Source organism: Mus caroli, chromosome 18 (genome assembly GCF_900094665.2).
Source record: "Mus caroli chromosome 18, CAROLI_EIJ_v1.1, whole genome shotgun sequence".
Classification (NCBI taxonomy): Eukaryota; Metazoa; Chordata; class Mammalia; order Rodentia; family Muridae; genus Mus; species Mus caroli.
In genome coordinates this window covers 13,534,636-13,561,258 of record NC_034587.1, presented here as the reverse complement: position 1 = coordinate 13,561,258, position 26,623 = coordinate 13,534,636, and the positions used below count along the sequence as shown (strand labels likewise).

The 26,623-nt window shown below is 35.3% G+C and overlaps 1 long non-coding RNA gene across 1 annotated transcript in view; it reads right to left on the bottom strand.

The window, feature by feature from the left end:
- Window positions 1–1,015: 1,015 nt before the first annotated feature.
- The window catches only part of LOC115029859, a 26,890-nt gene continuing 1,282 nt past the window's right edge, over window positions 1,016–26,623 (bottom strand). Inside the window, exons 2-4 of the long non-coding RNA XR_003835417.1 lie at window positions 18,536–18,605; window positions 17,729–17,777; window positions 1,016–1,104 (exon numbers count right to left, since the gene is read on the bottom strand). This is a non-coding gene — a long non-coding RNA (uncharacterized LOC115029859). The remainder of the gene's footprint in view (window positions 1,105–17,728; window positions 17,778–18,535; window positions 18,606–26,623) is intronic.

The window sequence follows — 26,623 nt, the reverse complement described above, 5'->3', positions numbered from 1 at the left end:
CTATTTTGTTTGTTTTCCAAATGGTTCCCATGAGAATATCCAAACAACTCAAACTGTTTCCAAGACTGTAGGTTGATTTCCACAACTGAATGCAAGGTCTGATTGCTGAAGACAACACATACATAATTCATAGAACACAGAGAAGTCAAGCTGATACATGGATCTACACCCAGATAGAGCCCTAGAGTCTAAAGAAGTGGGCACATGCCCCAATCCTTAACCCAGAGGCAATCTCCAATTGATAACCACTTGCAAATGAAAACGTAGTTTTCTCCAAACGAGTTTCATTGGGGAAACAAACTTTATGGGCAGACTGTATGTGCCGCTTACGCGACCAACAGGAAGTGGACTCAGTGGTATCTTGGGAGATTTCTTATTTCACAGGGTCATCTTAGGACTTTTTTAAAATCTTATTTTTAATTAATTTAATCTTATTTATGCATTTTCTCCTTTCGCTTTTAATATACACATCCTCTGCATATATTATGGCTTTCAGTTTAAAGTTTTTATGGTATTCTTGAGTATGCAAAACCAGTGGGCCTCTGTTTCATGAGCCTTCTTTTAGGGTCTTTGCCTTTTTTTGTCCTAATCTGATGTGGTTTTGTTGTATATTTTATTACTATGCCTTAGAAGCCTCTTGAGAGAGAGAGAGAGAGAGAGAGAGAGAGAGAGAGAGAGAGAGAGAGAGAGAGAGAGAGAGAGAGAGAGAGAGAGAGAGAGAGAAAGGGATTGAATCTGGCTAAGAGAGGATGTGGGGAGAAGCTGGGAGGAGTAAACAGAGAGCAAACCATAATCTGTACTCTTAGCCTGCCGGAGTTAAGGCTTCTGATAACGTCTGAAGAGTGATTAGATTTGTAAGAAGCCAGCACTTGATTATGGAGAAATAGTTATAAGGACCTTCTCATGTAGTTCAAGTCTCTTTTCTTTTAATCCAAAATAGATTATTTTCATTTATTATTTGTCTGTTAGATGAGCTCTTCAATCAAAACACACAAAATTCCCAGCTCACCTGAACAATCTGTAGAGAGCTTGGCTCGTCCATTTTTTGAGCTATTGCTTGAAATGAAAATTTCACATAAGCTTGCCTGCATCGTCTTACAGATTCTGAAAAAGAAATACAAACAGTTTCAAATATGCTCAAGATGCCAAAGAAAGGTGAACATCCATCACAAAAAATAAATAAATACGTAAGTAAAACCGAGTGTTTGACCTATTCCCATATGCTTCACAAGATAATGAATGTGTTGAAGTCTGGGGATAATTAATGTCAGCTTTTTACACAACTGTTTTTACACCTTTATGAATTCTACTTTTAATCATTCTTGCATATTACAAGTGATGTGTGTTTCCTTGGTTACACCACAGAGAATAAATATGACCTCCACTAAAAATTTAATTAAGGAGCATAGTTCATAGGACTCAGTCCTTAGCTTATATCAATCCATTTATCACCTAAAAGAACTTAAGCCATGGCACCTAGCCCCTGAGAATTCCTTTACAGGGTGTAGGTCATATAGGTCACCCAGTCTTTCATTGGCAGAAGTGCAGAAGACTCCACTGTATGGCATCAGGGAAAGCCAGAGAAATGTCCATGTCCTCAGGTTAAGTATCAGGAAATGTCCTCATGTGTAATGAAATTATTCAAGGAATTGTGGATTTGACATGGTATAATAAATGCAAAACTGTTATATCAAAATTTTATATATGTTTACATATTTAATTTTATATATGTTTACATCCATTATTTAAATGGATGATGTGGTTAAGATACCAAATTCAGAAATTATTCCACAATAGATAAATTACGTTTCAAAGATTGTATTTAAATTCTCATTTTACATTACTTTTATTCTACAACATGGTGGTCTGTCTTTCTTACTATCTACTTTCTCATGTGTTTGACCCCGAGACAGCATAGGACAGTACTTTAAAGCCATAGCCTGCAGCCTCCCTACCTCTAATCTTACATTTTCTTATCTCAACCAGAGTGTGCATCATTCTTAATTCTTTCTTCTTCTATGTCTTTCATGACCTATTCTCATGTCTATCTTACTTATCATATCCTTATTCTGTCTATAAACTCTGCGCCACATCCAGTGCTATCTCTAGTCCATATTTCTGTGATATTCTATATGGAAAACGTATTTGTTACTACTCTATAAGTTCTGTATGTGTCAGGTTTCCCATGAATGAATTCTACCAACTCCAAAGCTAAGTAACTTTGTGACTGTTGAATATGTCTAACCTTACTTCCTATTTATTCTTCCCTTTGACCTTAAACTCTGCAAAGAGTAGATTGTCTTTTTCTCTGAATACAGCAATACCTGTTCTGCTCTACAAACTTTAAACATATAGTACTTTTCAGATATATTACTATTTTAACATGATCTCAACTACATAATTCTTATTACCATAGTTGGCTGTTATATATTTCATTTTTATAGCATTTAATAAAACAATTATATCTATTGACTGCAATTTTTTGATGTTAGGAATGACAGATGTTGGTTGTATTAACTGCTAAACTATATATTGGGTTTTTATAAACATAAAAAATAACCCATAACCATAAACCATATATAATGGTTTGCTTATCAAAGCTTGTGAAACATCTTTTAACACAGAGAAAAAACTGTTTGTCACATTTTTAAAATGATAACATATGAAAAGTTTTGAAATACTTGCAAGAAATATACTATTTATGCAAGAAGGAAAACAGAAGGAAGCAAGGAACAGAATAAAGAAAAAGGAAGAAAGAAAAAAGAAAGGAAGGCCATTCAGAGAGGGAAATGATGCAAGAAGGATGGAAGGAGGGAGAAAAGTTATTGCTCATTTGAAAATCAAGTGTAACAGATCATGTTACATTTTATCCAAAAAGTCAATCAATATTCAAGTTAATACAACATGGTACTTACTTCATGAATAATTGTTAAGTAGGTGAATGTAGTAATATTTGCTTTTTATATTCATAAATAAGCATTCTTTTAAAATTAAGGTATGTCTAATAAAGATAATTTTCAAGTGGACTAAGAAGGGCTGTAACATTAAAAGAACTTACTAGTATTTGGAATCAAAATAATTATAATCAAAGTTACTAAATCTGGTTGGAAATGTGCCTTCAATGGTGACCCCAGGATGAATCTTGATCACTCCCATATTTATAACATATTTACATGATTTCAAACTGACTTAGCAAGTCAGAAGTCGAAGTTTCCTTTTATGTTGCAAAAAAAAAAAAAAAACAAGTGATTTCTCATGCACAGTCATTTGTTGAACACACAATATCAGTGAGAGCATGTGATTTTCTTTGATTGTCAAATTGGACTGAAAAACTCCTGGGAGGTTCATAAAGCACACATTTGTGTGTCTGGAGAAAGTTTCCAGACATGATCAACTCAGGGGATGCCTTCCCTGAATGTGGGTGGCAGCATATAGTAGATGAAATAAAGAATGAAAGAAGAAAGAAGTCAGCTCGCAAAAATGTTCCCCCTGCCTCTCTCTCCCTCTTGTGTGTGTGTGTGTGAGTGAGTGTGTTGTGTAACAAGAAAAGATTAGAGACACAAGGTGTTTCAAAGACTCTTGAGAATCTGAAGCTGGAATGCAGAGTCTTTGTATTGATAAGATAATGAATCTAAGAAATCATCAGGAAAGAATGTGTAGTTAAAAATATCACTTGAGTCTAACTGCAGAGGCAAAAAGGCAAAGCCAGAGCAGACAAACAGACGACAAGTCCAGATTGTCTTTCTCTCATAGGAAAATAATTTCAGTTCAAAATGTTGAGCAAATTGATCATCTTGCTAATGAAGCCCACTCCTGTGCTTCCATTAATGTAATAGGCTTCAGGTCAAAACAAGATCTTCTCTTATTCTTTTAGAAGTACTTATTGCTTGCCAAACGTTATGCTAAATGGGATTTTAAAATGACTTGGCTAGCTTGATTTTATTTTTCCAAAATGAAAATTAGTGGATATCTTTGAATGCCCTTGACCATATAGAACTAACCACGTTTTCTATCTCATGAACTAAGATGAAGAAAAAACTTATAGACATAGCCGATCTTGTGGCTTCAGGAAGGGATGGAGATCCTATGTTAAAAGTGGCACCTATCACCAAAGAACTGATTCACACTTCTTCCAGTCCAGTAAAGCTACTGTTATATATGAGCAAAAGGCAGTTAGTGCTTTGAAACACCATGAATCAGAAGAACTTTCTTGAAGGTGAAATGCCAGAACTTGTAATAATAATTAACAATGGGCACTTAGATGAGTTCTTAAACACCCTGTCTGATTTCTTGAGGTAAGAAATAAAACCAGACAATAATAATATACACCCTAGATTAATGCACTTCTGCTGAAGATAAAGGGATAATAAAATGGAGAGGCTCTTATAACGTGAAATTGGAATATCCACACAACATGATACAATAGGACTCAGAGGTCTTCGAGGATGGAAAGCAAGATAGCTGGAGCATTTAACTTGTTCCTATCTGACAGAATCGTGTGTCTGCCTTCACGTGTGTTTGAAATCCTTGTACGAAAAATATAGTAATATTTCATTGGGACTTAAATCAGGAATTCATAGTTTTTCCTAATGAAACTCTTTTTCACATCTGTTGTTCTACAAAGCATGAAGAAGTTAAAGAGTAGTTACATAAATAAATAAATATATACATAGCATTAGATCTGTGTATAGGGTTATTGATATATATATATATATATATGTATATATATATATATGTATGTATATACATATATATATATATCACATAAGAAGGAGAGCCATTTGTATTAACTTGTTTACCTAAGTAATTGTGATTTGTACCTACTCCTGCGAACTATGAACTAAGAACCTGTACGCAGCTCATCTAATTTTCCTCAGTGGTTAAATTGTGCAAATTTCTGCTATAGTTTCATTTTCAAGTTATTAATAGCCACCACCTATCACCGGAGATGATACTAGATGATACCCCTCACCACTTTGCAAATTATGATATGCTATCTATTTTAGTCATTTTGTTTCTAGAAAGTGCTATAAATGACATCGATATGTAAATTACAAAATGAGGTCTTCTACCATTGATATCTGAGGTGCTTATTTTGAGACCTAACAAACAATACTGCTATAAACTCTGGTGGGAAAATTTGGAAGTCAAAGTGAGATCTCAATTGCTGGAATTCATTCTACTAGTATAATTGCTAGGTTGAGCTAGAGGTGCATGTTTAGCACTTTGGTTTTCTTTTATGACATCTAACTGTTTTCAAAATGGCTGGCACAGCTGACAGTGCCACCTGCAACACATGGATGTTCTAGTTTCTTTACATTTTTAGTAACATTACTGTTTTCATTTCTATAATTAGATATTATGATAAAATATAGTTACAGCTGAGCATGTTCTTATTTGATATTTTCTTTTGGCCAGTCAAAACCCACACTTTCATAACTTAGGTGCCATCCATAGATTTTCTTCAACAGAAAGTATCTTTATGCTTTTGATATATTTTCCAATTGCATTGCTATATTTTTTAATGTTGAATGAGATTCCATGTATGAGACTTTTCCTCCCCTCTTTGTATTTAAGCAGTGAGAACATATGTTCAAGAGGCAATGAGAAAAAGTTAAAAGACTGGAAAAGGTTAAAGAACGAATTTTGTGTGGATTCAACTTTTCAAGTTTCAAGCCCTTTTCCTAGTTTTAAGTTCTAACAATTTTCTTATTCCTTTGAAATATAAATATTTTATCCTTTTGTGTCTATCAACTCTGTCTTCTGTTTTGTGTCAGCATTCATTTGAGTGTGTGATTACTTGTTTGCTTTCTATTTATTTTTAAACTATGGCTCTCTCCCTAACGCCAACTTTCCCTAAGAACATTTAGGCAAAGATAATTTTTCTCCATCAACCAAAAAAAAAAAAAAAAACATTGTTGAAAGATCTGAAGAAGAATTTTTATAGATCTATTTTTGAGTTTGTTATTCCAAATCAGCTTGTCAACCAATGTCACATAGTCTTTATTACTGTAATTACAGAAGCATTTAAATGATGACAACTGCTTAGTTCACTGGCCAAATATCTATTCCAACATAATGTTGAGTACCAGTGGTGAAGAGGAGCTAACTCAATTTCATTACTCTGAGCAATGATTTCTGTACCTTTTCAATAGATATTATCAAATTAAATGTTTCCCCTCTTTTCTATCTCACTGGAAACATTCTTATATATATTTTTTTCTATACCTATCAACATCAGCATGTCTTTTCTTAATCTCTGGTTATTGAGATAAATAACTTCATTGACTTCTCTCATCTTAAGCTAACTGCATATAGATCTTAAACCTCACTTTACAATCTTGTATATAGCCTATAAGGATTAAACTATATTTATTTCTATTTGATTTGTTAATAATATGTTTATCTTCAGTAGTTTATTGGCTCTATAATTCTTTCTTTTTTGTTTCTCTTTCTCTCTTATTTGGCTTTTCCTCTTTTTCTATTTGTACATTAATCTCTATCATTGACTTTGGATAATACTAGTTTCCTAAAACAAATGTGAAAGTATTGCTTTTTCTTCTAAATTATCTAAAGCTGGTGTAGACTTTTTATGTAAACAGTAGTAGTAATTAGTGGAAATATCTAGATATTATAGTAGATTTATACAATTTAAAATTGCAAAATTAATTAGTTTTAAATACAGTGAGATCTCCTGTCTGATGTACTGCTAGGTATTTTTTCTAATTAATTGACCCCTTTGTTATACATTGTTTTAATAACTGCTTGACCATCGTATCAATTAACAATGTCTTTCTCTGACTATATCAATTTTTTTTACTACTTTATCTGAGAAGTATGCAAATTCCGGGATTTATTTTGATTTTTTAAACAATTTATTTAATTTTCATTTTATTTGGTGGTTTTGCCCCTATTCATGTCTGTGTGATCATGTTAGATTCCTTGGATCTGGAGTAGCAAACAGTTGAGTGGGTGCGTGGAATTGAACCCTAATCCTCGGGAACAGCCAGTACTTTTAACCACTGAGTCATCTCACTAGCTCCCTTATTTTGATTTTTGCTAGTATATTTTTCATATTATTTTATTTTATTACTACACTTTCAAGTTCATTTTTATACATCATGGAGTTACACGGTATTTTAAATTCAGTTTTCCATGCAGTATAATAACTATTAAATTTAAAACATATGTATTTACTGTAATTATTGGCATAGTAGGATTACAGCATGCCATGGGGGCGTGCTCTTACTTCTTTGTTATTCTCCTTTCCTATGAGCCATTCGATCATTTTTAAAATTCTGCTTTCAGACTTTTTATTTTTCTTTATATGTAAATTTCCATTGGATGTTTGTGTGAATTACTATATAAAGATAATTATTCATCATTAAACTATCTATTTTGTCAGCCAAATACTATGATATATACCTTCATATTCATTTATTCTTTCACTGGTAGTTATCTTAAATATTTCCTCTATATAAAATTAGACCCACCTCTAACAGGGAAACAATTCTTAGAGAGCCATGAACCATGTATTTAAAACTGGAGAGATGTAAAATCAACCATGTATTTTTTTCACATATTGTAAACTTTCTGATATGTTGAAACTTCTTTTTTATCATCTCTTTGCTTGCAGAGTGTTTTTAGTCATTTTGTCAGAGTAAATCTGCTGCAAAGCTGTAAACAATTTTGTTTTACTTCATCTGAAAGATCTTGATTCCCCCTGCATTTCTAAGTAACATTTTCATGTTACATTTTGTTCTTGGTGGATAGGTAGGTCTTTGCCTTCAGTTCTTGATAAATGTTGCTTCATTCCTTCTGGGCTGAGGAAGTGTTGTTTCTCTCTTACTGCTCTGGAGATACTTTTTCTTCATGATTAGTTTGCAGAAGTTTTACCACAGTGTGTCAGAGACTGAATTTCTTTGGATTCATTATGTTCTTAGCTCATTCACCCTTATAATTCTTTATGCTTATATATTTTGTCCAACTTGGAGAATTTTAATCTCACTCTTTTAATATATTTTCAGCTCCCCCATTTTTTTTAATCTCCTTGAGATCCTGAGGTAGAAGAATAAGGAATAAGGTGGAGAAATAGATAAAAAAAAATCCATACACAAAGTGCAAAAGTGGAGAAAGTCTAGAAGCCCTTCCTCACCTGGGCTTCATAAACAGAACCTGCATTAGGAAAGTTGAAGATGCCCAATTATGGGAGCAGTGAATCCTATGCAATAGCTCATAAAAGATCAGGAGGAGCCCTTTCTTGTCTATCTTGCTGTAAGGCCTTGGTCTAGGTTTGGCACAGTTACATTCTCATCTGTCTCTCTCCTTTAGTAAACCCTTCTCCTTTCCTATAACTACTTGTGTGTTCTCACAACTCATTGTAAAAGAAAACACGAGCTTCGATATTCAGCTAGAGTCTTTGGATTTGAATCCATTCCAGTAACAATTCCATGCAGTAGGCTGTCCTTTGTTGCATTCTATAGTATCTGCTAAGGTCATATCAGAAAACCAGGAAACCAGCAATGGAGGTTGGCACTATTTGAAGGACTGACATGGATTTGCAGTGGGGGTGGTGGAAGAAACAATGGTCGGAATAAAAAAAACCTCAGAACCCACAGTGCTGATAATCAAGGATGAGGATAGGTAGACACCTCAGCTCGGGTCCAGGAGCAACCTTGCCCTTTCTCAGTCTCTCTGTCTTCTGGAATGGATGATGTACACACACCTACTCTGGAAAAGGAGACCTTCACTTATTTTCCATTCAAATTTCCTTTGCAGACATCTTCAGAGATACATCCCCAAATGATATTTTGTAGTGTGTATTCTTTAGCCCTGCCAATATGACACACAAAGTCACTATCACTGGTTTCTTTCCCAACATAAAAATGTATGCAAGATGAATATGCTCTAGAGACAAAAATGTAGTATAATAACCATAGGTGAGAATATTGAGCTATGCAACAAGGAAAGTTCCTAAATGAGTCTCAGCAATTAGCTTTCCCTATTATTCTTACCTGCAGTTCCAATCAGAGTGTACCAAGAATAAAGTAGTGTGAGATAGTGAAGAACCATTAGAAACATCCAAGCTTCATTTCCCCTAGGATGGAATGTCCGCTTAGACATCTCAGCAGTCTCTAAGACCCATCAGAGTATAAGCCTGAGAAAAGGGTGTCTTGTGGTCTCTCCACTGAAGTGCACTGAGGTACATGGTGGAGATGCATCCTTGCCCACCTTCTGTAGCTTCTTTGAGCTACAGGGATTTGGTTTATTAGAATACAGTTCTTTCTGCCTTTCTATGAGTTATAAAGTTGTTTCAACTGTATGAGTGGCTTATCTTGTTGCATGCCTACAATAGCAGCTAAATTTATGTAAAACCAACTAACACAGTGGTTCTCAACCTGTACATCATGATCCCTTTTGGAGGGGGGTCACCTGTCAGATTTCCTGCATATCAGATATTTATATTATGATCCATAATAGTAATCAAATTACAGTTAGGAAGTAGCAACAAAAATAATTTTAGAGCTGAGGTCATTACAACATTAGGAACTGTATTAAAGTGTTTCGGTATGAGAAAGGTTGATAAACACTGTTCTAGAAGATTTAGAACTCTATGCAGAAAATTCTGTGGTATTTACCATCCTCCTGTACGTCTGGCAAGTGATAGTTGGTTTTCCTCACAGGTATTGGCAGTAGTGCTTAACATACTGTAGAATTGAAATTTGCTAAGCAGGTCAACTATAGCAAAAATAAAGTCAGTGTGCAGGCTGATGAATATGCAAATCATCCTGATTTGGGTGATTAGTTTACAATAAATATGTTTATGAAATCATCAGGTTCTTTAAGTATATACAGTTAAAAAATCAGTATCACTTTGGAAGCAGAGCTTCTTGGGAAATGAAGGCATCACTATAATCAAACAGCAAAATAAAACTAGTTTCTATTTTTAGAAATGCTTTATCTCTAACTCAAATACACACACACACACACACATATATGCTTGTTTCTATAAAACTCATTCTTAGTGACTCTTATATCTCTGTATGTCTGTATTCATGGAACATACAGAGAGAGAGAAAGAGAGAGAGAGAGAGAGAGAGAGAGAGAGAGAGAGAGAGAGAGAGACTGCACTGATCAACTAATATTATATTAGTTTGATGTTTATCTTGTTCTTCTCTCTGGTACATATGGAAATTGAGTCTTATATAGAATGAGGTATCATGGGGGTGTTGGCTAATACTAATGGACTAATGCTGACTTTCCACAAAAATCTTTCTATATTCAGTGTGTTCAAAGAATTCAAACATTGTAAGAATAGTCACTTTTTCAGAAGTATATGCAGCAACTGTAGAAACACCAATCTGTGCAACCTCTTCAGGCTGGAGTTGAGTAAAAGCAGTAAAAATCTCTAAAGCAGAATGAACTGGCAAAGCCTGAAATTACTGTTTACTTGGCTTCCAAATAAATGCATCTCAGTGTCCTATGTTTGGCTGTAATTTTTCCTTCAGTTTTGGTATAAGAAACGTTTTTTGATGAATGCTGCAGGGCACATTTTAGCAAATAACTCTAACAAGAAGCAGTGACTTTTTGACAGAACTTGTGACTCCATAGAGAATACTCTTAAAGTAATGAATAACAGTTTGACCTTTCATGGAAAGTTCACAAACAGGCTGTAAGTAACAACAAGGTCTCCACATCAGAGAAACAGCATCTATGATGGAGGTTCAAGGAACTGCCTGCTTCCTCAAGTAGCCTTCATTTTGCATAAACAAATGTATCTGTTTTCTCACTGTTAGTTCCCTGGCTGACAAGGCTAAAGTCACTGTGTTGAAATCCCATTTCTGTAGATATTTTTCATTCATTTTAGCAAGTTCTTGAGTAATACTCATGAGTTGAAATTGGTTTTGAAAGAATGCCTGCAACCAAATTTTTCAGCTAGCATACAAAAAATATTTTAAAAAACCAAAACATTTGATTCTAATGCTTTTCATGAGCCACCAAGCTTCTTTTTGTCACTGATTATCACATCAATATTTGTTTTTAAGATGAAAATTTGAAATTATGTTCACATGGTAAAATTTAGTCATTTTCCCTTTTCTCCTTATTTCAGTAAACAAAGAATTTTATTTGTGGGTGATCAAAATGAAAATTAATGTCTATTGATATAATAGTGCTCTATAGCTATGAAGCAGCTGACTGCTAAATGAAAGGAATATACCTTTCAAAATTCATGCTGGAAATACATCTGAAGGTTCGAATTTGTACAAGTGTACAAATGTGTTATTTATTTATGTATTTAAGCATTTATTTATTTATAAGACATTACAAATCAATCCCAACATGTGTATTGTTCTGTCTCCATTAGGACACATCAGATTGCTTCCTGGAAGGATAAGCAAGGGAGAAAATGAGCTGATCAGTGATCGAAACATTATTACAATGGAGAAAGAAAAGGTTCCCAGATATACTATATTTTTCGTTCAAAAGGCAGTTATTGGCCACATTTGAAAAGATTGCTCATGGGTTTCTTAGGGATAGCTCAGCACTCTTTACAACACAGTATCACAGAAAGATCACCATGCTGTGATAGGTGGTTTTTGACGGAAAACAAACTTCTATAAAATGCACTGGCTTATAGTAGCAGTAGTCATGAGTTACCTCAGTTCTTGGGATCAGACATTACTCTGGAAAGAATGGCTCAATGCATTCTGGGATATTGTGGGGAGAGACTTGTACTGGCCACACTGATGAGTAATTGGCACAAAGATTCTCCCACAGTGGAAGAATTGTAGCCAACCAGTGGATCCTGGCTGTTCTGGGGGAACTTCAGCTACTCTCCACTGGCTTCTGCCCTGGGGGTGTTGTAGTATCTCTCTAGTATATATTTTTGGGTTCTCTCCAGAAATTGTGACCCAGGAGGTAAGACCAAGAATTCAGGTCCTTTAATGATCTTGTTTCAGGATTCACACAATGTTACATTAATTGTGTGTCCTACTGATCACCAGTTAGCAGTGATCCAGTGGGTTAAAAAGATTGCACTATGAAAATATATTTAGAGAGATTCCTTGAAAGAAGGAACAGGGGTTGTGTAAGTATGGTAACCATTTTATATGTCCCATAATTTCAATTTATGTTTTCACTCAAGAAAGTAAAGAACTGTAGACAAAGCAAGACATCTCTACTGCCAGTCTGTGGGGCTGACCCAGCCACAGTGGCCAGAGTTGCACTCTCAGAAAGGGAGGAGGGCACTCAATCTTCTGAGTCCATTGCTGCTGTGGAGTGCACAGGCATCAGCAGGGAGGGGCAGTCAGATTTAGGCAAACTGTCTGATCTCTTCTGCTCTGGAGTCAGTGTGGCACAATGGCTAGGAGTCACTCTTGACTAGTAAGATGACAATAGATACAAATTTTCCCTAAAAATATATTGCATGTTTTAAAACTTAAATTATATTTAGAAAGGAGAGGTAACGTTAAAGTTCATACAAGTTTGAGAGAAGTCACCATTCACAGTAGCATATAATAAGTGTTCATTCTTAGGAGCTCAAAAGTGTTGTTCACATGTACAAATGTATTGTTGATATGGTCACAGTAATTTTATATTCATACTTTAAAATATATTTTTTAATGTTTCCCAGGTTTTATTATACTAGCTGCAGAAATCTCATAATAATGGAAAAGCTTATTGTGGTCAGATTAACAAACCTGACTTAAAATATTTACCAACAGAAAATAATTTTAACATCAAACTACTTGCTAACTACTCATTTTAATAACACAATTTGTGATTTCCAACAGTTATAGAAAAATACTTTGACTTCATTTAAATGTGTAATCAAATAAACAGTTACCTAATCAGGTACTAATATAATTTTCTCAAATTGGTACTCCTTAATAAGTGTCCTTATTTTCAGTTGTTGAAATACTCATTAAATATGGCAATGTTTACTTCATAGCATTCATACCTATTTTTATGCAAACACAACTTCTAAACTGTAAGCATATTTTTAATGAAATGAATGATAAAAGTTTATCAGACTAATTGAGAAGACAAAGAGCACAAACTGCAGACAATTAAAAGGAGGTGGTGGAAGGAGAGACCCGGGCTAGAAAAGAAATGATGTAATAATGAACAAAACTGACAGCCTCATGTGATGTGCAAACCCCAAAGCCTTAAAGAGCTCTGAGATTCAATCTTTCTTGTTATTTAGAGTGAAAGGAGACAAAGTTTGCGAAAATAAAATCTAATGAGCAGATTTTTTCATTTTCCCCCCCAGGTAGCACTGCAACTGCTTCTCTAATAACCTTTATGAAGTTAAATTTAGAGGATAATTTTAAGCTTTGTCCATGAGTAAAGAAATAAAGGTGATTGGAAGGCATACTTTTTAAAATCATATAAAGATTAAATGAAAGAACAAATGGGTAATTATCAGAACTCAAAAAAGTTGAAAATTAGATGTTGCAGCTGGGATGATCTGTTATTGTTATTGGTTTGTGTACCTTCTTTTCTCTATTAAACCTGCATTTCCACTGGGGAATGCTTCATCTTGCATTCCTGTCATAAGAACACAGCCTGGAACATAAACACTCAAGAAACACTTGCTAAATTAATTTTTTTAATTGTCTCATAATTTGCAAGGAAGTAGAGAGTCTCAGGTGACTGAATATAAAATTTGCCTATCTTTGCTAAAAGCTATTTTGTGAGTTTGGTGTTGAGTGGTCTAGTTTTCTCTTACTGTTTACTTTTTTAAGGTTCACCTATCTTTTCTTTTTCTTATGGGTATATGCACATGAATGGATGTGCCTGCAGAAGCCAGATGCATCAGATGCCCTGCATCTGGAGTTAGTGCTGGTTCAGGGCTGTCTGACAGTGGTGCTGGGAATCAAACTTGAAGCCACTGCAAGAGCAGCAAGCACTAATTTTGTGATATACTTTTATTAGTTTGCTGGGAATTTGATGCATGTATATAACCCACACCTTGCTAGCTTCTCCCCCATCAACCTCGTGACCTTTGTCTTTTTCTTTTTCCTTTTGGAGCCTCATTGATTGAGCTCTGGCTGCTTGTCTGCTCCTGAGTGTGGAGCTTTGCACTAGAGCATTGCTGATCTACCAGAAACCACACTCTTAAAGCATTTGCCTCTCCCTCCCCACAGAAGCCATCAGCTGCCAATAGCTGTTCAGCTAGAGATGTGGACTGGTGAACCCCTCCCACCTCAGTGATGGAATGAATATTGGTTTATTTGATCTTGCTCATGCAACTGTAGCAGCTATGAGTTCAGGAGTGCACCAGTCTCTACAGCCCAGGAAATCTTTGAACTTTTGATCCCCTGTCTAAGCCTCCTGAGAAGCTGAGATTACAATCCTGACCCACCAGGTCCAGCTTTTTAATTTGTTGTGCTTTTGAAGTATCTGCATCCACTACTGAGAGGTATTCACAGGCTGCAGAGGGAATGCATTTGCTGTGAAATACTTTTCAGTCCAAATCCACAACTAGGCTTTAGTGGTATAGAGATGAGCATAGCCACTCTTCTGATGACACCCCTCCCCACTTTCCCATATCCATCTCTTAACTCCTAGATCACCTTTAACTCCACAATATGCAAAGATGCTATGCCGCCTCTCATGCCCCTTTCCTAGAAGTTCTTGATCCTGCTATTTATAGCATGATTTCTGCAGATCACTTTAAAAAGGAATCAGTTCTAACATTTGAGAAAAACCCATACCTAGGGACATAGCCTATAGGCATTTTATGTACAGTGGCACCACCCTCCTAAATGTCCTTAGTTTTCAAGATGGGTGTCTCCATTTCTCTAGATAGCAAACTTTCCTTTCCATATTCAGATTCCCAAATTTCCTTAGTTTGTCATTGTAATACAGTGGAGTTTGTTACAGAATAGCTATAGCATTGCATATTCCCTGTCTTCATCCTATCAGCTACATTTGGAACACTGGCTGCTAAACTTGTCTTTCTATTTTTGTTTCTCTGCCACTGGTATTGTTACTTCCTGTTGAGCACCACAGGTTCCTCATATCATACCTATTGACTGTACAGTGGAGCATAGCACTGACGGATCTTTACCAACGTTCTATTTTCAGGCAGCTATCCCTAAGGCCACATCTTCTTCCAAAGCAGGAAGCATTTTTGCTTAATGCCTGCTATAAAAAATGCTGGACTGGTGAGATGGCCCAGGTGGTAAAGGTAGGTGCTACAAAGCTTGATAGCCTTCATAATCTGGGGTCAATTTCCAGGACCCACATGGTAAAAGGAGACAACTGATTCCTACAAATTTTTCTCTGACCACTCCACATGCTTCATAGTACATGTACACCCAGAGAGATGCATGCATAATAAATATTTTAAATGTTAGTCACCAAGTGTACTTCCCTGTACATGCAGTTTCTCATTAGATTTATTGTGCTGGTTAAATTTGTGGGACCAATTGTTACTAGAGTTCCTGAGCTACTAGCTCATGTTCAGCACAGCAACATGAAGCCTTAGAGCTTTCCCTGCTCTAGAGACTTTGATAGATAATCTTACTGCCCAGGATCCCTGAAGGATGAGTTATTTTCTTGTTGTATCCCTGACTCACTTGGTCCTTTATAGAATCCTGCTAATATTCCCTTAACCTTCAGTACTCAAGAGTTCCCCTGATTCGTGTTCTGCAAGGATACTTTGTCTCAGAGTTAGCTTCATGTGAACCCAACCTCCAGTGTGTGACTATTACTTCTCACATATCTAAAATTGTAGTAGAGATTTTATCTGTTATTGCAGATTAGGTCAGTCATGTCCCTAATCATCTATATGGATACATGTAGATGCTGCATGCACCCTTAGTTACTTAACACCTGAAAATGTGTTATGTGTGTGCATAAGGTTTCTAGAACCTCACATGCACCCCAATCCTCAGATCCAGCCAAGAGTATGTTTTGTTTAGAACTCAATAGCCACTGTACATGTCTAGATCTACACCAAAGACTTTTCTTTAATATGTTTTAGGTTTACTCTATTTTATGTATTTGAGTATTCTAACTATATTAATGTATGTGTGCCACATGTGTGCCTGGTCCTCAGATATAAGAAAAAGGCAAAAGATCCCTTGGAACTGGAGCTATTAATGTCTATGAGCCACCATGTGGGTCTACGAAGCAATCACAGGTGCTTTGCAAGAACAAGTGATCTTAAACACTGATCCATCTCTCTAGACTTTCAAACAAGTTTTAGATAAGGACTAATACTGTTCTGTCTACATCCTAATGTCCAGACAGCATTGAGAAGACCATTTCCTAGAAGTGTCTTCTTGATATTCTTCTGTTGTGTATTTGGCATTCTAGATCTCTGCATTTATATCTCAGGGTGTTCCAAACATGAATTAAGAGTGAAAATACCGAATATCTTACTCTAACCTGAAACTGCTTGTTCAATTTAAACACTACTCTGCTTGAATGAGATTTCATTTTTATGTAAATTTGAAAACATATAATAAAGTCTCCAGGATATCATGGAAGTAAGTTTTAATTTATAATTCAAGTAATTAACTACCTGACATTGCTTTGTCTCATTTTTCTTGCCCAAAAATGTTTCCTAAGAACTACTTAAAGATAGAGCAATGCAGAGAGTGGAGAGACATCTTATTTATAAAACTAATTTTTCATCAAATTTTGGGGCCTGAGTTCCATCCCAGGTATCCAGTTTGTGAAAGAACATAATGGACTTTCACAAGTAGTCCTCAGACCTCTCTAGGCACACCATGGTATGCTAAAGTTCTCCCCATACTCACAAATAAATAAGTGTAAAAACAAATAAATAAAATGTAAAAGGAATGTGCATCTAAATATTTGGGAGAACTTCAAATATTGATACAAAGCAATGATGGAAAGAATAATGCAAAAAGCTAAACTTTAGGATTTTGTGAAAATTAGTAGCTGGTGTTCAGTTTCTTCGGTGCTTTGACAGATACTGCATTCAAATACCTTTATATGGTGGCCCAGAGACTTTAATTTCACTGGCAGCATCAATGTAAAAATTGGAGTTCGCTTTGCTTTGTTGGAGAAATAACTTCTATATGTTGGTCCTTTAGATTGCTGCTGAGCTTTTCTTTGTGTGTCTATCAGCCATTCACTGGCATATCCCATGGTGTCCATAGCCTGTCACTGGGCTGTATTGGGGGACTGAACCTTCCTTAGGGCATCTCTGCTTTTCTCCCACAAGTGTCTTTATGCAGTAAAGCAGAGAATCCATAATTGTCATTTACTCTGAATTTGGGCATCTTAAAATGTGCTGGTTACATTTCCCTACTACATCCCAATTAAGATTCCTTTGGGGAATTTAATCATAGACAATCAGAGTTGATGTAGTGATAAAAAGAGTTCCACACACCCAGTATTCACATAATCATTGGCACAAAGTCAATCTCCAGCAATATTAACTGTCATATGGTAGTTATTTCTATGTGAATGCAGAACACTTATTCATTTTTCATATTGCTAATTATTTACTAAACCTACCTTGGTCATTTTCATTTCAAAATTAATACTCTGAAACCTTTGAGAAAATCCAAAGTTTTCAAATATTGAACTAACTTAACTTTATGGCAAGTCACAGTCATCTGAAGAAGCCTACCTGTGAAAACTTAGAACATTGTAAGAACATCCTGATGAATATGGCATTCTTGCAGTGCAGGAGCTTGAAATTTACAAGACATTCAAATAAAGTGGTTAGAAATTTTCTTACCTTCAACACAAGGTGAACGCAGAGGGGGAGAGAAGAAAATGACACCAAACTGTTGAGAAAGGGAAGAGAATGTTCAAAACAGGCATTGGAGTATATGTATAATTTCAAGAGACAGAGATTTGAAGAAGGATATTCATGCAAAATACAATATGTCATGTGTACCTATATGCCTGTGAGAACTCAGAAATTAGAAAGTAAAAGAACATTAGGTTGCCCATTCAAATTTAAATGCAGAAATACTTAAAGAAAAAAAAAAACATCAGTTACAAAGTTAATTAAATCCTTACTTAAATGATATATACACATGATGAAACCAATTTGACCAATGTCTATTATCATTTTTATCCAATTATAAAGCTAAACAGAAGTCATAGGTTAGTAAAGGATATAATATCTCAAGGGTTCCTACTTGGTTCTGATACATTAATGAAGTCTGCAACACAGTCATTATAGAACATGTGTGCAAAGAATGGGAAAAAAAATCTTCATTAGCTTCATCTGTGAAGTGGTTACTACCCCCACCATGGTTCTTCCTGTGGAGCATAAACAATGCCACATACATCTCTACCACAGAGGGTAGAGAGACCATCTTGTGATCATGTCTTAGAACAGATACAAAACACAGAGAGACCATGAAAATGACCCAACAGGACACTCATCATTCACATCAATGACCATTGTCAAATCAACTCGCTTGGCTCCTCATTCTCTTCCACACATATCATAAGTTAAATTTATTATGGTACCAGATTATAGAAATATCCACATTCTCCATAACAAAACATCCTTAAGCTCTAATAGACTTACCTTAAAGTCTGCAGAAAGAGCCATTCATATCTCAGTCCTTCATTACCAGCTTCCCTCATGGTTGTACTTACTGTAAAACATGAATAATTGTGATTTTCTTTAACTAAGTATTTGTCCCTTACATCTTTGATGAGTAGTCCTTAACCATGAATTTGTATTCCAAAGAATATTAAAACAACTGCAAACGCTAATTTCTAATCTGAATGACACATGAGAAAAATTCCAACTAAAGAACTCTAGTTCATTTTGTTCCAAGGTCAAATGTAAGTTATTGTAAGTTTGCCATTGGAATATCATCAAGTCTTCAACAGGATTCATTTGCTTTTCTAACTTGTAAGAGTCTGGAGACAAAGAATAAACCAATGACCTGCCCCAGTCAAGCATGTTTCAAAATTCTGGGTTTTCTCTGGTATCACTAAATGAAAGAGCTTATGATTACATTTCTCTTTCATATTGAGGTACAAGTAGGTTTTCTGTCTTATAAAATACCACCTACAATATATGTTGTATGAAATACTGACATATATCTCTTGACTGAACACAAATGACTCTAATATAAAAGGACCATTTTATAGTTTGGATGCTGAGATTGCTTATGGGAAAAAGTAGAATTTAAAATAGACATGGAAATGCATACTGGATTATTGATAAAGAACACAATGTTTTCATGAGTAATTTGATTAAATGATTAACCTGAGGATACATCGCCAACCCTCAAATATCCATTTATTGGAGCAGAAGGAAAAATGAGAAATCTATTTGCCTGAATCAGTACTTGACTAAGAGCCAATATTGTATTATAAAGAAGGAATGCACTGGTAACTACAGAAGTTTAAGTGTCAGAGTATCATAGTAAATGCAGATATGTCTGCATCTCAGAGTTCTAGTACTAGGCACTGGAAACAAAGAAAAGGGTTCTAAGGAAATAAGCATTTCATTAAAGGAGGTCAGCATGACGGCTATGCTAAAACAGAAGTATACTGACTCCAGACTTATCATAGGTACCTTGACCTTGAGTCAGTATTCATTTGAAAGTCTTAAAAGCTAGAACAAAATCTACATAAGTGCATCCTAAATATCAAGGTGGTCTTGTCCGTGAGAACTAGAGGAATGGAGGCAAAAACATGCATATCTATAAAATAGTTAGCAATTTGTATTTGAACTTAAATAATTTTGACATAAAATAAAAACAAAAATATTCTACAAGTGTAAACAGCAAAAATTAATCTGCATAACTCAAAGTTATTAGATTTTGTTCACATGTCTCTTAATTAAGATAACCAGAACATTTACCTGGATCCATTTCAAAGTATGTTTTTATGTTATTAAATAGTCCAGATTTTCTCTGCCTCGTGTCTTCTAATAGCAGTGACATAAATTTGGGGAGGACTAATTAGTGAAGGCATCAACATATATCTCAGAAGAATAACCTTACCACTTCATTTTCTCAACCATATGGCTGAGAGATCACACTAGGCATGACCTTTCCAGCAGTGAGGTCAGAATTTCATTTATAAATAGATAATTGGAAATTCATCCTTCTGAGCTTCTATGGTGCTGAAGAACTAAATTTTTCAGAGGGAGCTATTTAAAGACCAAAAGAAGAACTCTCTTGATTGAAAACTAAGCCTGGAGAATTCTGAAATAAAGCAGAAATTACATGAAATTATCTGTTTGTGTGTGAGCTTCTTTATACTCCTTCAAATATAAAAATGAACTGTAGAAGAACCAATTCAAATGTATACAGACAAGGTAGCACAATTGAATCAAGTCACCCACAAAGCTTTTGAAACACTACAAATGTTTTCCTTTATTTTGGAGGTTCCAAAAAAAATTACCTGTTTCCCTGCACCAGCTGTCAATCCTTGCTTGAGGACTGTGTCAAGATGCTGATTTTACATGTCTCACTCTCAATAATTAGAATTAATTAGACTAGGATAGGATTTAGCTCTCTATCTATTTTTCTATGATGTTCAGCCAGGGTTGAAACCTCATCTGAATAATGGGTGTGATAGAACTGAGATCTTCTGAATAAAGGACTTCTTATCCAGCTTTGAGAACAGAGAGCAGCAGGCAGCCCTGTGCTGTGAGTTCCCCTAGTACCCCTAACCTAATAACACTAACATTTAAAAAATTTTTTATTAGATATTTTCTTCATTTACATTTCAAATGATATCACAAAAGTACCCTATACCCTCCCCCTGCACTGCTCCCCTACCCACTCACTCCCAATTCTTGGCCCTGGCGTTCCCCTGTACTGGGGCATATAAAGTTTGCTACACCAAGGGCCCTTTCTTCCCAGTGACGGCCGACTAGGTCATCTTCTGCTACATATGCAGCTAGAGACACGAGCTCTGGGGGTACTGATTAGTTCATATTGTTCTACCTGTAGGGTTGCAGACCCCTTCAGCTCTTGGGTACTTTCTCTAGCTCCTACATTGGGGGCCCTGTGTTCCATCCTATAGATGACTATGACCATCCACTTCTGTATTTGCCAGGCACTGGCAAAAAATCACAGGAGACAGCTACATCAGGGACCTTTCAGCAAAATCTTGCTGGCGTATGCAATAGTGTCTGCGTTTGGTGACTGATTATGGAATGGACCGCCAGGTGGGGCAGTCTCTGGATGGTCCATCCTTTCGTCTTAGCTCCAAACTTTGTCTATGCAACTCCTTCCATGGATATTTTATTCCCTATTCTAGGGAGGACTGAAGTATCTGCATGTTGGTTTTTCTTCTTGATTTTCTTGTGTTTTGGAAGTTGTATCCTGGGTATTCTAGGTTTCTGGGCTAATATCCACTTATCAGTGAGTGCCTATCAAGTGACTTCTTTTGTGATTGGGTTACCTCACTAAGGATGATATCCTCCAGATACATCCATTTGCCCAAGAATTTCATAAATTCATTGTTTTTAATAGCTGAGTAGTACTCCATTGTGTAAATGTATCACATTTTCTGTATCCATTCCTCTGTTGAGGGGCATCTGGGTTCTTTCCAGCTTCTGGCTATTATAAATAAGGCTGCTATGAACATAGTGGAGCATGTGTCCTTATTACCAGTTGGAACATCTTCTGGGTATATACCCAGGAGAGGTATTGCTGGATATACTGGTATTACTATGTCCAGTTTTCTGAGGAACCACCAGACTGATTTCCAGAGGGGTTGATAACACTCACTTTAACCAAAGTCATTCCCTTCCCAAGCTAATCCAGTGGCTGGGTGAGGACATAAAGTCTTCCTGGATCCTCTAGAGCTTCATCTAGTTGACCAAGAGGTTTTTAAATTACTTATCAAAGTTTGACTTGTTACCCCACCATTCACATGTGTTATCTCTACGAATAGAATTCCTATTTCTTCTGCTTTAGAGGAACATCTATGGCAACAGGCTTACATGTATATGGGGGTCTTTTATATATGCCTGCCCCCTCATCTTTTTTTGTTCCTTTTGTGGTTAAACAAATGACTTGTTACTTTGGTATTCATTTTCTGGAAACTTCTTTAAGTTGTTACATCACTGTATCGATACATATGCAGGTTTCATATACATATATATACACATATATAATATATTATATATAAAAATATATGTGTGTGTATATATATAATATATTATATATGTAATATATTATATATATGTGTGTGTATATATGTGTGTATATATATACACACACATATATATCTTCACAGGGACTTAGAACTAAGGATCTGCAAATAAGTGACAATGTGATTTTCCTGGCTTTTTTATTTATTTCTTGCATAGTAGAGTGGGCATACTCTCCAAGGTAGAGGGCTTGATTTGATTCAACTTCACAGAGTGAGAGAGACAGAGAGAGAAAGAGACAGCGAGAGAGAGAATGTTCAATGCTCACAGAGCTTCAGTAATCTTGGGACCATGGGACCTGTTGGGTAATTGGAAAAGTCATAGATGGCAGATGACAAGGAGTCAATGTTTTCTCACACAACAGAGTTGTTGTGCATGTGAATTCACAGGAGTTTTCCTCCATTAGCTCCATATAGACAAAATTCCAGCATTGAGAAATGGGCATGAAGTCTTTTTGTTTGGTTGGTTGGTTGGTTTTTAATTGGATATTTTCTTTATTTATATTTCAAAGGTTATCCCCTTTCCTGGTCTCCCTGACTCTCGGGAAACACCCTATCACATCTTCCCTCCCCCTCTTCTATAAGGGTGTTCCAATACCCACCCACCCACCCACCCACTCTGACCTCCCCAACCTCAATTCCCCTATACTGAGGCATCTATGGAGCCTTCATAGGACCAAGAACCTCTCCTTCCATTAGTGCATGACAAGGCCATCCTCTGCTACATATGTAGCTGGAGCCATGTGTACTCCTTTGTTGATGGCTTAGTCCCTGTGATTTCTGGGGGGTCTGACACTAGAAAAGCAACTATTGACAGTTGATAGCTACTAGAGAGAGAAACAGAGAGACAAGGAGTAATTAACACATCCACAAATATACAGGCAATAAAACTGTACTTGATGGGTCTTAGGATATGACAAAGAAAGGAATTTAAAATGGTAGAGAAAGAGAAATGAATCTGGAAAGAGTGCAGTGAGAGTTAAACATATCAGATATATTGGAGGAAATTCTCAAAGAGCTAATAAAAATGAGAAACAAATAATGCTACTATGTTTGAAAATAGAACAATACATACATACATACATACATACATACATACATACATACATACATACATACATAATAGATAAACTGAATGTCCCTCCCTTAAGATGTTGTTGTCATAGTGATAACGAACATGGGCAGACATGTGGAATATAGTCTTTTCACTCTCACAGCCAAGCACAATTGGGTTAATATTATACAAAATGTATATATGTAATGTATTTCTCCAAGCTGCCTACAACTGTAAGGTTTTAAAAGAGTTACAGCTTTCAATGCTTAGAATAATTCTGCTCTTTCAGGGTTATTTGCAAATATTTCTCTAGTCATATTAGGTAGTCTTTGAATGGAGGTCACTGCATTGCTATGTATCCATAACGCACAGGAAAGCATCCACAACTAAGGCCAGCAGTGCTGAAGTTCAGTCAACTTGGGCTTCAACATGGGACTTATACACAGTGAGCATATCTGAGCAGGGGAGTGAGAGGGATTCGGCTGTTCATCCATTTTCTCAATGTGTGAAAAATGTATTCTGCATACTTGTTCCAATTAACTAAGTCTAATTATATATACTGTTTAAAGTGGGACGACAAAGACATCCACTAAATAAAACCTAAAGACAGCTCGTTTTTTTGATAAGAAAGATTAGATTTAAGGGAGAAAGACCTATATCCTAAGAAGAGTTTTATCAACAAAATTATAAACCCGTATGACCAATACATCATGGCATAATAAAGCTAGCTCTACTGATTACTCATTAAAGACAATTGAACAGTCATAACTGACTTGAGGAACTTAAGAGCTAGCATACATGTTTAGATGAAAATAAATGGTTCCAGGTCCCTCTCTGTAAAGAAAGGAAGAAGCTCTGCATGCTATTGTGAGAGTGGAACCTGTTACACAAGCCAAACCTTTACAAGATATTCAGTTCATTCAAAGCATTTTAGAGTCAAACATATTATCTACATCTGTTCATTTAAAATTCTTTCTTTATTTAGTCATTAAAAATATATTAAAACACGTATATGCACTCCTACATCAAATCCTAACCAAATGGTTCCAAGAAAGATGGGTTCTATCATCCATAGAAAATTTGTGATCCCATTCTGAGGCCCAAGGTAACACAAGATTAGAAGAGCTATGTCTAAAAGAGCTGAATTCAAGTTTTCAATGCACTAGTGAATAAACTTGACTACTTTATATTATCTAGGTAAATATTGTGTTTGTCTTTTAAATGGCAATTGTCTATTTGAACTTGTCTAAAATTTAAAAGACAGTATAAATAATACTATTTCAAAAAATTACAGGTGATCCACTATTGGGGCTAGAAAGAGAGATGGGGGTTAAGAGCAGTTACTATTTTTACAAAGGATCTGAGTTCAGTTCCCAGCACATTTGTGAGATGGCTCGAAACCACCTACAAATCCAGTTCCAGGAGATCCAATTTCTCTGGCCTCCACAGATTCCTACACCCAAATGCCTTTATCTGAAAACAGATACTGACCTACAGAAATAAATATTAATTTAAAAACTTAAATCCATCAAAGCACCCAAAAACAAATAAACAAAAACCAGTATGAGGAACTACAAATACATGGGTTAGAACAACCCAAACTCAGTAACTACAAATTCACCCCTTACCTTCACATATTCTTGTCAATCCTATTCTGATTCTGCTTTCACAATTTACACATTTTATGAAAACAAATAATTTATTTAAAGTATGACAACGAAGTACTCTTACAGCTTGGGCAGTTGTTTGTTTTGTCACCATAAAGGAATGAATGATGCTGGTTATTATTTGATGTAAGAAAATAGCAGAAATTCTTAATTATTTAGCAAATATCTCTCTGAGATATAATAATATATCTTTGGTTAGAATATGAAAATATACTATAATTTATTATATTTTATTTAAAAATCAGCCTAATAAAATTTTAAAAATTTCACAACCCTATATTTTTATTCAATCATAAATTTGGAGATCTATTAATTGGATAATTCATTTAGAAGCCTATGTTAAGAAGATTTATGATTTGAAAAACTGGTTATCTCCTGACAAATATGATCACTGATCTAAGTGAATTAAGCCATTGGTCGATTTATGATCTCATAGTATCATAGAAGGTGATGGAGATCTTCAAATGGTAAGGCTAGAAGTAGATAGCTATAAATAACTCCTTGGGGTCTACATTTTGTCCTTCTCTGTGTTTCTTGGATGCCATCACATAGACATCTCTTATCCATCAGTGCCCTTCAGGCATGATGCTTGGGCCTCATCACATGCTTAGAAATTATGGAGTCAGTCAGTCATGGACTGAAAACTCTGAGACTGGTCCAAAGTAACTCCTTTCTCTCTTGAGTAATGTTATTGGATGTTTTGTTCCAGTGACATACATCAGAGTACTACAGTCTGTAATTTTATTTTCCTTATTTTCTACTTTTCTACTCATGTTTCACTGTCTAATTGTATCCTGAGCACTCTGAAATATCTTTCCTTTACTTCTAAATTGCACCTATATAAGAACAGGACATGTTTATGCTATATAACCAAACATATAGTCAAAACATTTTAAACTAATAGAGAAATCAGACATATGAATATATTATTTCCAAAGAAAATTAACTTTAAAAACTTAGATTATCTTCCCTGAAGCATATAAAGAGTTTTCCTTATGGAAGTACCTGGGTTAAAGCCGTAGACAACCTTGTGAAGCAGTGTGTCTGTGTATGATTTTTAAAAGTGCTTCTATTATGGACCTTGTCGGGATAATTTTAGAACATGATGGAAAGATGTTCCTTTTCTTACTCTGCTCCCCCTGAGCTTATATTGAGAGGACAAAAATGCTACTGAGAGAAAAGTTCTAAAGTAGCAAAGCACAAAGTCAAATCTTCTGCGAATAAAAATGATTCTTTCTTCAAGAGACTTAAAGAGACTTGAGATGTGTAAATGGGTTATGACCCATCATTCATGACTCCATGTGAAATCATGACTCTCACTGAAATTAAAGTTAATTTTTGATGCCTACAAAGATATAAATGTGTGTGTGTGTGTGTGTGTGTGTGTGTGTATGTATACATATATATGATAATTAGGTGCAATTCCATGTTTCAACAACAAATGTTACAACACAGAGATGTGAGTCCATATTCTCTTTTATCTATGAAAATAGATACATCCATAGGTATAAAATCTATATGAAAAAAATAGGTTTAAAAAGATAAATTTTGAGAATGGGACTGTTCCAATGCAAAAATTAAAGCACAAGCTCACAAAAATTAATGGAAACAGTCTATTTTTCTATCTCAAAGGTATATTATGCTTTTTATTTAGTATAATACTTCAAATATCCAGTTTTCCAGTGAAAATATCTTCAGTATTTTCAAGATATTGTGTTTATCACATAATATTTCCTTTTCACTTGATTGTTTCTTTTTTTTTTTTTTT